At 45.4% G+C, this 13860-nt stretch overlaps 1 long non-coding RNA gene across 2 annotated transcripts; it reads right to left on the bottom strand.

Moving 5' to 3' along the window:
* Positions 1–2595: 2595 nt before the first annotated feature.
* Positions 2596–10069, bottom strand: LOC125636373 (uncharacterized). Of its 2 annotated transcripts, XR_012668453.1 has the most exons (3): positions 9788–10069; positions 3624–3787; positions 2596–2769 (listed from the first exon to the last, which is right to left on the bottom strand). It is a non-coding gene; the product is annotated as an uncharacterized LOC125636373 (long non-coding RNA). The 2 variants fall into 2 exon arrangements; XR_007356566.2 differs by lacking the exon at positions 9788–10069 and having other exon boundaries at positions 3624–3839.
* Positions 10070–13860: the final 3791 nt, after the last annotated feature.

Here is a 13860-nt window from a genome sequence, read left to right as displayed (position 1 = left end):
ATACAGCTGACTATTTCATGTTCATACTATGTAATCTTGTTGACTGAAATGACATGTTTTTGCGGGTGGTTATTGTTGGTTGTTGTTGATGAGACGATTGATAGTTGAAGGGGGATTACAGGAGTGCTATATTTTATAGTTGGAGATTTAAGAAATTGTCAAAAATTGCCTAGAGCAAGGTGTTATGTTTCTTGGCATGCACCCAGAGAAGTTAGATAAAAACATAAGTACTTATGCTGGAAGGTTGCAGTGTAATACTTTTTTTTCCCTTACAATTCAAAACAATAACTCAAAAGAACCCCAAACCAGACTGAGACAAAGCAGGCTGCTCCCTAAAACAGCAAGGCAGAACTCACTCCACCTTACTTTCTGCTGGAAGTCTGCTAATTGTCACGAGGCCCAGATAACTTGCTTCCCTACAGAACTCTAGCCTGCAAGCAGGACCAGAAAATAAAAACTCTAAAATTGAAAGTAACAGCCTTCAATTTTAACACAGTTTTCAATACACCACACCAGGGACAGACACTTCCTTTTTTATGGACACATGTATAAACGTATCTTACCTTATGGTTTTGTATTACTACCCATCACCAAAGAATCTGAGTGCTTTCCATGGAAAACAGATTGGCAATAGCATGTCTCTAGAAGATATAACGAAGTCTCTTGTTCTTACAGGTGATCAAAGATCTGCTTGTGGTGAGTTTTTTAAATAATCTTTTATTTATCAACAATAATTAGTGATTTTTTGTTTGTTTTACATTTCTAAAAACAGCGTCTTTTGTAGTGGTGAGTGTGAGCTCACATTTGTGAAATACAGTCCTTTCATGGCATGTTAGCAATAAAATACACCCTGTCCTTTGCTGGCACTGGTCCTTTTAAGCTCTCTCTTGACTTTACATGCAGAATAGTCAGAATTTGCTGAGCATCACAGCTGGGAAGGGGGACCTTTGGAAATGAAGGTGGTAACCATCCCCTTTTGAAAACAAAAATACAATAGTCAAGGAAACGTAGCTTCTGAGGCACCGTAGGATGAAGTGCACCCCTGCATAGAGGTCCAGCACTAGGCACCCTTTAACTCCCAGGCCTATTGCTGGCACTCTACACAGAGCTGAATGATTTTCATCCCTAACAACTAGGAGTCACTATGGGGAGATTCTTGTTTATTTAAAACAGCAGCACTTTGGAACGGACTCTCCTGGTTACTACTCTGACACTATATTTCAGCAGTTAGGAAAAGCATAAGGGGCATTTCTCATGGAAATGTGCCTGAGTGGTTGAGGGGGTAGGTTACACTCAGAGTATGGGCACTGGCCATGCTTGGGACTATGATGCCATGAGTGAGAATCTCCATACTCCCTCATCCCCTTATTCTACCCTTCTGTCCTCACTACCACATTTTGCCCCCTGAGCCTGCTCACTTGCTCTTGCCTGACCTGTTGCCTTTGCCTCCATTCTGTGTCCGGGCAACTGCCCCATCGCCTTCTGGATCTGCCCCCTCTGCCCTCATTTGCCCCCCTCTCCTCAGTGGCCCCTGAGCTTGACTTGCTGCCCCATTGGCCCTCTGGAATCTGCCCCATTGCTCCTCAATGTGCCCCTTGCTCTCCCTCCTCCCAGACTCGCCCCCTGATGAGCTCCCCCCTGCCCCCGAACCTTTTGTGAGTTCCCAGATGGGATTGTCAGCGTGAAGCTCACCCAGCTCTTCACAAGATGAAGAGACGACCACCCAGGTTTCAGGCTCAGGCCTGGAGCTGATCTGAGCCAAGCTAGGTTGCTAGCTGTACAGCAGAGCCCTACACAGCCCTACCAAGACACAGCCCCAAACATGTGTGTATGTGTAACTGACACATCTTTAGGGAGATGGGTTCCACTGGGTGACTTATTACGCAATAACATTATTGCTGTGCAATACTTATCCATTCAGAAAAACAGCTGAAACAAGAATGCTTTCAAAGGCCAGCCTGATGTGAAAGGGTGTGTGTAATAAGAACCTTTTGTGTGTGTGTGTGGGGGGGGCACATGCCTCCATCTGAGCTGACACACACCAAACAGACAGCACTTGCACTAACCTTCTCTATCACGGATTCCTTTATATTGTCTTAAGGGAAGCGTATATTATTTTAGGGCCTGGGAAAACAGCACCTTGAGCACGTGAATGGGACACTACCTCTTTCCCAACCCAGTAGAGGCAAAGGCAGAGGTGTTACAAGTTTGACATTTCTATTAAAATGTTATTGAAAATTAACTCAGCCTTGATGTTATCTAAAATACTAAATAAGAGATGCTTTCAGTCCAATTTCTCATTACAGGGGATACACCAGGTATGTTTCTTATTTTTATTTTCCCCATAGTCTGTTAAATTGACTAATCAAGTCAACACAGAGTTCTCTGTGTGGCTTCAAAAAACTCAGTAATTTTGTTAGAAAATGTTGAAATCCAACTCCAAAGTATTCAGCCCAAATATTTAGTTAAAGTAACCCTGTGGGTTAATAAACTAAACAAAGGCAAACCATGCAAAACTGCAGCAATGAAAACCAGGCTAAATAAACGAAGGAAAGTTTATAAGAACCCTTTAGCAGGAAAAAAACAGCGAAGGAAAACTGCATGAAAGTTTAATATGAAGCATGTGATAGACAGGGGCTCATTTTACAGGTACTGGGCTTTACTTCCAACATTCACCATCAACAAGGAATTTCATATTAGTTTTCACATATTTCGAAACCATATCGATGCGACTTCTGTTCCAGATTCCAAAGGCAGATTACATGTGGCCTAAAAAAAAAAAAAAAAGTGTTACTCTTGTTTAGTTTCCTTTCCAAAACTCATTACACTATTAATTTCAGTGTCTGACTGATTTACCTATTTCAGTTTTAGAAATGTGGTTACAAAATATTTATCTTTTGCACAAGAATCTGGCTTATTTTGGTTAGAGACTGATGCTCTGCTGCAATGTTTGCTCATTTGCAAGAGTTCTTGGAAATAGAGATTTAACTAAAGTATCTCATTTAAATCACCTCTTTTAAAACTAGCTAATAATAGGAAATCAGACTTTTATCTAGCTGGATCAAGGTAGTCTGTTAAAGTGACATGATTAACAGAGCAAAGTTTTTGTTATTCAATATTACTGGAAACAGGCTTCAATGCGCTGACAATTTGGTAATAATTATAATCATTATTATTCTGCAGTTTACATCAGGACAAAAGAAACTTTCACGTGCAATTGTTTCTTTGATCAAACAGAGAGCATGGGATTGGTTAAATGTTTTCCTGTGGAATAATGGGTTTCCAAAATTATTTTCTTTTGCATTATAACCCCAGGAAGAAGTCGGGGAGGAGACCACTGGAAAAACAAGCCCCAAAATAACAGGAGATTGTTTAAACTTCTCTTAGTTGCTATTCGTTTTCAAAAAAAGCTGAATAAACAGCCCCGGCCTCTCCCGACGCTGCAGAAAGCAGGTTTGTAATGAAAGAAGGGCAAGGGAAAAGTTTTTTTTTCTTTTTCAAGCACTTAACGTTCCTCTTTTCAGAAAGTATCTGCATGCAACCCGGGGAGCACCTTATTTACCACGTAGAGGAAACAAGTCCCATTTAAAATTAACCTTCGCTCATGCTGGGAATATACCGACCAAATGTGGGGGCTGTTCCTTTTTTCTTCTCATTCTTTTTTAAATTCCACTGCTTAGCCATCACCCCGTTGAGCTGCAAAGGAAGGGAACGGTCCATTTTGGTGACAAGCCCTGATGAAATTATTTTCTTTTAAAAGATGGGCTAAGCCAGTGAGGCAACAAAGCTTTACAAGAAAAAGAGAGAGAGAGAGTTGGGTAAAATACAACACATTTATCTATCAATTGCTAGACAAGACAAAGAGGGCTTAACAACAGTTTGAAAAGAGTGGCCTGTGAATGGTTACTATTCAATTTGTATTTTATTCCCCGCTGGTCATGGAATTGAGATCAGAAGAAAAAGTGAAAACACATGGCTGAGGTCAGTAGGATCAGAGAACCACCACATACAGCAAAGGGAAGGAAAAGCAATGGGAACTTGTGTGAAGAAATGGATTATATAAACAGAGCTTACCATCGCCTGCACCCCATTATCCTATAATTTACACTGCATGGGAGCATAGAAATATATTAAACTAGTGATAGGTTTCACCGTTGCTTTACAACCTCGCCTTATGCCAATCAATTCCACTATATACTTTCAGACATGTTTAGAATTCTTGAACTAATGTGTTTATTTTAAATATCACAGGGAAATTATTACATCACCAGCAAATAATGCTGGGGAAGGTTGCCTTCCTTTTGAAGTATGCAGCAGTGAAACATGATTTTAATTACATAATCATTTTGAAACTGTAATTATACAATAAACGAGGGGGATTAAGCGGGAAGGATATAGTATATTAAAAATTGCTTAGGTCTTGAGAAAACAAACACAGACACAAAAGAAAAGCTGGTCATGGGGACTGGTTGATAAATTTGAGCAACCACATTTATTTTTTATTTTTGTCCAGGGGCTAAAACCCACCAGCTAGGGCAGTTTGCTTTCTTTTCTGAAGTAAGGAAACCCAGAAGTTTATTCCATGAGGGTTCAACACGAATCTGTTGACGTTTTGCAAAGTCGAACCCCAGAAATGTGAGTGGAGGGTAGAATCAAGGCAGCAACTGGCTTATTACGGCCTTAGCAGTGTATGTTTGCTGTTATGTTACCTAAAAACAAGTGCACGTTAGGAAAGATTCCGTGTCAGGGCGACCTGGGAATTCAGAGAATGAAGCCAAATGAAATCGAACGGCTCAGCCTTTCAGAACAGTTTTTTCCTTCTTTGCAGAAGGAAGCAGGTCCATCCATCCATCCTACTCACCTCAAATCATCCGCAATCAACAGCGGATCACCTCATTCCAATATGCAGGCTCCTTTTATGTATGTATTTTTGCCCTAAGAATTTTATCTTTTTGCGTTCGAGATCGCTTTTAACGGGACGGGCTGGATACTCCTCAATACCCCCAAACTTTTCTTTATTTAAAGTTTAGACTAACATTCGCCCCGTAAATGTGTGTCACTTCTTCCTGGCCTCTCATTAATCACATTAACTAGTTTCCAACAGAACCCAGATAAAACAGATAGGGTTGAAACAATATAAACGTTAAAGAAATAGCCAAGTCATGAAGAGGGAGCTAGCATCCGTAGCCATAATTCATCTTTTTCATCTGAAAAGACTGAGGCAGACAGAAATCGGTTTCCAAAAGGTGAATTAGTAGCTCTTCCCTCAATTTGGAGATGAATTACATGAAGCCTAATCACTGGGGACGTGCCCTTTAGGTGACACCTATTTTCCATTTTAGCCTTTCTAATCAAACTGTCACAGAATCTGACATCTTGGGTATCTTACATTAAAAAGAATGGAAACAGCAGCCAAACAAAGGCTCGCACGTCACTCAACCCAGAATCCTCTCAGAAAGCGTCCCCTTGGTCTGGGGCTGTATGAGATTCTCTTCCCCCCCCCCCGAAGAAATGCGTTGACTTTCTCTCAAGGGATTTATTTTTAACAAATGAAAAATTAAACAGGCCAATACTAATCCAAGTGAAATCCAGTGGAAGCCTTTTCATAAATGTAAAGGCTAATTTGCATTCAGCAAAAGCCTATTTAGAAATGCATCTGGATCACAAAACCCCCAGGGATTTAAAAGCAAACAAAGCCAAAACAGAACACACTGGAGAGGTTTGGAAGGGATATGAACTCTACCCTTCAGAGCATGAGTAAACCTCTGACTCCGGAGGAGGGAGGAAGAAACTTTGATTCATGGACAAGTCTTCCCATGACTGCCTAGTGGGGTTTCTGGTACCGTCCGCTCTGGAGCATCTGATCTTGGCCACTGCCAGAGCCAGGACACTGGACTGGCTGGACCGCTGGTCTGATGCACTGTAGCACTTCCTATGGTCCAGTTTCCTTTGGGAGGGGAGATCATCGGTTCTGTTTTTTCAGTCTTGGTGGCAAAACCCAGGTGTGCAGCGGGGGAGGGAGTCGACTCGAAGAGACGGTGTCTGCTCAGGGCATTAGTGCAGGCAGCCGATTTATTGGGAGGGGGGCACCCGGTGCCCAGCAGAGCGCACTTTTGCTACGGCAGCTCCTTGGAAGAGACAAACCTCGTTTTCTAAGCGCACAGAAGCTGTTTCCCGCCTGAGGGTTCGACGCTGAGATATCCCGTCTGCTTGTCAGCAGCTCTTTTGAACCGCACAGAGCCGTGTTGATATCAAATGTACCCAAGCAGAGTGGAAAGAGAATTTAAAACATCGACAGCAACGCGGGGCAAACAGCCCTGCGGAGCGGGGGGTTTCTCTCGCCGCTCCGCCTGCCGCGCCTGGGGTCGATCTGTGGCAGGGCAGTGCCCCGCACTGTGTGCCAGGGACACGGCTCCGCCCCTCCCCTGAGGCACAGCTCAATGCTAATTAATAATCCTCGATCACCAGTGGTCAATTAATGGGCCAGATAACGACCCCCCCCCCCGGTAATCTGGCGCAACTAGTGTCCCCACAAAGGGGCAGCTCGGGTAGGAAAACATGATACCTGCCCCTGGGCAGTGTTCATTCAGGAGAGATTGAAAAACAGCCCCAAAATCAGAGGCGAGGGGCGCTGAATCCTGTGCTCCCCAAGCACAGTGATCAGTCAAAACACCGCCCCGAGGGTGCCAGGCAGAGGCATGCGGGGCTCGGGGTGGCCAATGCCCCGGGAGGCGCACGTGCTGTAGCTCACTGTCCGGCTCGCTAGCGCGCCTGGCTCGGACCTGGTCCCGAGGAGGGTTCATAGCTGGCCTCGGTCTCACCCCCGTTAGTCCCGAGACACACGGGAACGCCAGTCGTTTCCAACCATCGACGAGAGGGGAACCCGTAACAGAGGGGCCGGTCCCTGCACTGTTACAAGGGTTTCTGATTTATCTGGGTCAGTTCCTGACTCTGGTTTCCTTATTGCAAGCCAGTGAGCAAAACACAGGGCAGCGCGTTCGGGGGCAACAGCATTCTACCCCAGAAGCGAACCCTGCACGCGTGGGTAAAGGCATGAAACCAGTGGCACTGTCTGCACTGCCGACGGTAGGTGCTTTTAACATCAGCTCCCCCACCCTGCATTTCTTATCGTTTCCTTTTCTACACTCAGCTCCATTTATTCCACCGTGGGGAAACCGAAACACAGGACAAACACAAACAAACCCCAAGTCCCGGCTATTTATCTTCATTAGGGAGGGGTGGCATGAGAGACGTGTGTAACATTCGTTCCCACCAGAGCATCTGTCCTACCGGTACTCTCAATAACCGGGACTTCATCAATTTGATGTAAGCGATGTAAAAGTGACCGTTTGCGTGGGAAGTGCCTTATAAGCGATCCCACACCAAACTCCCACGTTACAAATTGTACTCGCACTCTGGATAGGGTAATCACAGTGTGCGCTGTCAAATGTACTGATCTTAGTACCTGGCTAACAAATTAACGCCTAAGGGAAGTCATAAACGAGTAAATATAAGCAATGCCGCAGTCGCACAAGTTCATTCCCGATTGAAGAACTGCTTCTATTATAATGCCCAAGTCTCTGTTTACATAGAAACACATCTGAATTGCATCAACAGACGGCGTTTACATGAGATTTCCAATTATAGGCGTTTGTGAGCCTGTATCAAGGGATTAACGTGGCTAAATGGTATAACGCGTTACTTTCTCAGTACATACCGAACATGAAAGTGTGTTTTAATTTCAGAGTAGCTTTATTACATTAAAGTGGATTTTCAGTTGATTAGCTTTCCTGATTTTCTCTGCAGAGAATGGTGATTGGATGCTTTCACATATTGATACTATACGGATCACCAGCTGGTACAGACGGTACAAAATTTGTTGACCTCCTGCCTTGCATATTCATATTGGAAACACGCTATATTTTGAATTTCTCATCAATAAATAAAGGCTCCGAGGCTTCTGGGAAAGTTTGCATGGTGGTTTAAATAAAACAGAAGCCATTGCCCCATGCTCATTGCAAAGACCATTCTGGGACCCTTGTGCCTGCAATTATTGTCGTGGTCACCGTATTTCCTCTTGTGTGTTGTGGCCGTGGCTAAGTCCCTCTCTCTCTTCCCCGGTCTTCCTAAGACTTTAAGATGTCCTTCAGTGAGTGTGCTTCTGCTAAACACGAAGTTCAAAGGAAATCGTGCGTTCTACCCTCCAAACTGACAAGGATTTCACCGAGCTGGGGAGCTAATCGTGCTGCAGCAGTGTTTGCCTTGGCTCAAAGAGCAGATGCTCTCGAGTCAGTTGCGCCGCCTTTGGTAATTGAGGCAGCCAGACATACGATTTCCCAATTCGCCTTCACCGACAGCCTTGGTAGGAGGGGATCATGGAGAGCGCGAGGGAATGAACGATAACGGTCAACCCGGTTGGAATAGCGCCCCACATGTCCAGCGTCCAGGTAGGACCCTCTTCACCTCTCTGTTTCCCCCCAGCGCCAGTGCCCAAGACCTCGCCTTGTCTGAGCGCAGAGCGGAGGCGAGGGCGCGTGACGGGAGGGCAGCGGACAGGGCTCTGCGAGATTGCCAAAACACCCGGGCTTCAATCAATCCAGCTGGAGCCAATCACGTCCTTGCTTGTTCCGCCCAAGGGTTTGGGTTGTTGTTTTTTGTTATTACCAGCAGGAGAGTGGGGTGCGGAGAGAGAGAACCTTTTGTAGTGATAAACACCCATTTTTTCATGGTTTGTGTGTATAAAAACATCGTCTTTATTTTCTACAGTGTGCATCCCATGAAGTGAGCTGTAGCTCAGGAAAGCTCATGCTCAAATAAATTGGTTAGTCTCTAAGGTGCCACAAGTACTCCTTTTCTTTTTAAGCTGCTCTAAATGACGATCGTGACTAAAGAGCTGCGGTATTGGTTCCAATCACGCATGCGCAGCCTACCTTAAGGCAAGAAACTCTTCTTAATGACCAGTAGTGGCGGCTTCTCAGGGCTTCTGTCCCAGCAAACCAAGTCCCGACAAACACATCCTGCTTCATAAGTTAGTCTCAAGGTATCTGGATCAACGCAGGCTCCTTTTCTTTCCAGGTTTTATTGTTGCCAATAAAATAGCGAACCAAGTAGTGCCCCTGGGTTTTGCAGGGTTGCAAAACGACATTTCTTGATCATATATTAACAGCCTCTCAGGCCGCATTAAGGTAGAACTGGCTGTGGAGTAAAACTCCACTCCCGTGCGTGGCTGTGGTCTCCCAAACCCCTTTCTAGTCCAATCCACTCACCCTTATAAAAGTAATTCACAAAAAAATAAAATAAAATAAAAGACCCTGAGGGGTCGTTGATCGTCCCAATCCCTGACGATGCCTCCAGAGGTCACATCCCGAGCCTGGAATCCTGAGAATTGATTTTATCCCATACATCTTTTAATACAGCAAAATACAAGGTAGTTCCCCCCTTCACGCGCCATTTTAATGGGCGACGAAGAGTGAGACTCCGGTTACACGCTACCTCCTTCGCATGTTTAAGCCAGAAGAAACCCATGGAGTTCCACAATAAGGACAGTGTGCATAAAACAATCAATACTTTGCCCTTATATAGGTTTCTTTTATCTGAGTATCTCACAGCACTGCACAGACGTTAATTAGCGTGCACAACGCCCCTGCAGCGTAGCATTTGTTTGTGTGGAAGTTAATAAAGAGGGCACCCATGGAAACAGTCTCTGGGCACGTATGCCAAAAAGTGAATACAAACTACAATACTAGCAAACAAAATGGATCCCTGCCCCCCATAAGTTCTTACTCACAAGCATGCGTAGAAGAGGGGGTGAATGCCAGACCTGAGGACCCTCCACTGAAAACCTTGTCTCTACCGTTTAGATAGCTACGCCTACAGACTGTTAGTAAAAGCCGCTCATCTGATCGCAGCCTTCTTGGCAGAGTCCAGGGGGAAAGACGGTCTCGCAGATACTCAGGATCCAAACCAGAGCGCATGGTGGATCCATCGACGCTTCGGAATTGTACTCCGGAAAGACAAAAGAGGAGCGTTAAATGCTGCCTGTGTCTGACATTATCACTCTCTAAGTGGGCAGCCACATTCTGTACCGGCTGTAGCTTCAAGAGTTCTCCTACATACACCGCATTGCAATAATCTAATAGAGAGGCTACAAAGGCAAGGGTGACTGTGGGGAAGTCCATATAGGAGGTCTCCTCAAAGGCGTGATTTTAAACCAATTGCAGTGCAAAAGGCTGGGTGGGCACTCTTACTTTGGGTTAATTCAGGTTAGCTTAAAACTAGCAAGACCACAAAAGGGAAGACAGACAGTCCATTTGGGAGATGGTTTCCTGCACGCAGACTGATTGAATCTGGCATAGCCCGGTGTGCCTTACGTTCTCCTGCCGCAGTCTGGTCCTGTTGCGTTGGAGTGGGGATTTACCTGGCGGGGAGGACAGGCGATGTTGAGGCTTCCTATTTTCCCTGACGATTCTGCCAGGGAAGGGAAGCTTGAAACCACGCTGCCAACTCCACAGGTACTTGCTGATGGAGGCAGACGCACTGAATCATTGCATTCTCCATCACCCTGGCCATGCCTTTTCTCTAGGCAGCACACCCACGTTTGGCTGGCCTCCTATGGCCACTGGAAGAGGCTTGCATAGACCTGGGGGGTGAATTTAGCCATTTGATTGCAGCTAGACCTTCCCTGGTAACTAGGACAGGTGCTTGTCTGCTTTCAAGCATGAGAGGGCAGCAATGAGAACATCTTGGAAAGTGCACATCGTTGGACAGAGCCTAATTTTCTTTAAGCTCATTCACTGTTCCATTATTAATAGGACGGGAATGAGACGAAACTCTCCCCAGGCTTGGTTAAAAGAACGGATCATCAGAGAAACATTTTATGATGCTAAGGGGCCCCGGAAGAGAATGAGAGCACACAAGTATACCCAGCTCTCAGCTTCCTTCTGTAGATCTAGAACTATGTATGGCTCAAAGTCTGCTCATGTCAGCCACATTTCATTATTTTGCAGGATTACATCTTTACAATAATAATAGTATTTATAAACCACCTCCCTTGGCAAGGTGCTCTGAGCAACACAGCATAATGGAACAAAAACACAGTTTAGAACATTGTTAAAACAGTTCCCAGAACTTCAGATGAGAAGAACAAAAAATATGAGGGGCGGAGGGGGGACGGGGGGGGACGGAGAGGAGCTGAAACGGGAGCAAGGGGATTGAGGAGGGCTCCAAGTCTGGGACCAACTGGGATCAAGCTAGAAAAAACAAATGAGGAAAGTGCTGTTTTTAGCTGTTTAAAAGTGTGGTGGGATAGGCTGAGAAGGAGAAGTGAGTTCCATGCCCACAGCAAAGGGATGAGAAGCATATGCAATTGGGGGAGCCCTAAAAAAGTGTGTGATGGTTGAGCTCAGATCATGATATACAAGGACCCTTCTTTAAGTCCAAGTGCTTTTTTGCCCTCATGAAAGTGTTGGGGGCTTCATGGCTGGGTGTTCTCAGTGGAGTACTCTGGGACTCCGTTCCCTGCTAGTCAGAGAGCCAGAGCCACCAATAAGACCAGTCTCAACCAACTGCTTGTCTGCTCTATGACACTGGCAGACCAGATGCTAGCTCATGCCAAGGCCCCTAGGCATCACTGAACACTGACAAATGCATAGCTGGAAACCAGTCTGTTTCACTTGTGTGTTAGCGTTGTTAAAATAGATGTTAAGTTGATAAGAATGTGTTTAGTCTTTATGAAATGCGTGTGGGTTGCTGCATGCGTTAATCTCATTTATAATATCTGTAACCTATGTTATAAATTAAGATTTAAGTGTTTGCTATAAAACTGGAACATGCCCAAACCAGGAGAGAAGCATTACCTAGTGTGAAATACTAGTTTAACATAAGAGGTGGCATCTTCTGCCCAGCAAAAGAAGGCCAGATGAACCATTGTGGAACATCAATGGACAAAAGACTTTGTTGATTGCTCCCCCCACACCCAGGAAGAGGGGACCAGGGTATGTGCATGTCCCATCACAGTTTGAACTCTGGGGGAAGGGAATAAAAATCCCTGACCAGAAGGCTCTGTATCACTATGCTGCTTGGAATTTGGAGAGGGCAACATTTCTAAGCATGAGGAAGGGATTCCCAAGTTGCTTAGCTTGAGTTAGCCCTAAAGGACACATAGAGCTTGCACATTACAGCAGCTTCTGTTACTTTTTGGATCCTAAGACTGTAACTCATTTGTGTGTGTATGTTTACCTGCTTTAACCTTGTAAATAACTCTTGTTTCTTTTTCCAATTAATAAATCTGTTGTTACTTTATTACAGGTGTGATGTTACACTCCATATGCTTTTTGAAAATATGCTTGGAATGTGAATATAATGTAACTGGAACATGCTTTATGCAAAAGGTCTCTTGTAAGGTACCATTTCAAAGTTTATAATCTACTGAGTGTGTTCGTCCTATTTGTATGCATGTATCCTTCTTGTATCTAAAACTAGAAATATGAAGTTAACTCTGAGGTCCTTCTGTAATTATGCAAAGTGTGGGCCATTAATGGTGGTTTAGAATCTTGATGGCACCCATCTACTAGGACAATTGGCTGTAGATGGTTTATTTACCTGTAAGCCTTCTTGTGGACCTGGGGCCAGCCTGCGGGTAATGAAGAATGAAGTCTTACAGTGACATGTGAACATGTCACCCGATACTTGAATCCATCTTAAACCTGGGGCTTTTCCATTTAGAAGGAAGAGTGGGAACCCAGAGGGAGACAAAGGATTCCCTCCATGTGCCAAATATATAAAATGGTGTGGAACAGAAGAAAGGGGGCTGCAGTCATGAGAAATCCCCTAGTTACCACCTAAGCTGGAACTAAAAAGAACTGTATCAGGGGAAAGGATTGGGCCCAGACAGAGGGCATGGCTACACTTGCAGATGTAGAGCACTTTGAGTTAAACCAGCCTTCATAGAGCGCAGTAGGGAAAGTGCTACAGTCTGACAACTGACAACTTCAAGCATACTGGCGTGGCCACATTTGCAGCACTTGTAGCGGCATTGGGAGCCGAGCATTATGGGCAGCTATCCCAGCATGCAAGTGGCTGCAACATGCTTTTCAAATGGGGGGTGGGGTGGAGTGTGACAGGGAGTGTGTTGTGTGTATGTGGGGGGAGAGAGAGTGGGTTTTTGGGGGGCTGAGAGCATGTCAGCATGCTGTCTTGTAAGTTCAGACAGCAGCAGACCCCCCCTCCCGCCTCTCTCTCTCTCACACACAGCATTCTACACTAATGGTTTCTTTGTCTCGGAGGAGATGAGCAGCTGGCTGTCAGAAACGGAGCTTTCAATGGGCATTTCCGTATTCCTACAGCCAATTCCAAACAATGACTAGAGCGGTCACTTGACTTAAGGGGATTATGGGATGTTTCCGGAGGCTGATCAGAGCGCAGTAAAGCAACACCTTGTTCACACTGGTGCTGCAACACTCCAGCGGGGGCGCAGCGAGTGTTATTCCATTCACCGAGGCGGAGTACCAGCAGCGCTGTAGCCACGGAGTCAGAGCGCTCTACGTGCCTTGCCAATGTGGACGGGTAGTGAGCTAGTGTGGCCAGGGGCTCCTTTATTGCGCTGTAACTTGCAAGTGTAGCCAAGCCCTAAGAGTCTAGTCTGTGAAAGAAGCTTATTGGAACAACTCTGAGGGTGAGATTTACCCAGGGGCGAAAGTAAGTTAAAGGACTTACCGGCCGGAGTCCTGAGCAGGGGGCGTAGCCTCAACCAGAAGAGGCAGGGCCTTAAACTGGTAGAGGCAGCTGGGAGCCTGGGGCCCTTTAAATCACCCCCGAGCTACCAGCTGCAGAGGTGGCTGGGAGCCCCGAGGCTCGGGGGCA

Source organism: Caretta caretta, chromosome 5 (assembly GCF_965140235.1).
Source record: "Caretta caretta isolate rCarCar2 chromosome 5, rCarCar1.hap1, whole genome shotgun sequence".
NCBI lineage: Eukaryota > Metazoa > Chordata > Testudines > Cheloniidae > Caretta > Caretta caretta.
This window is presented reverse-complemented; position numbering and strand designations above follow the sequence as displayed.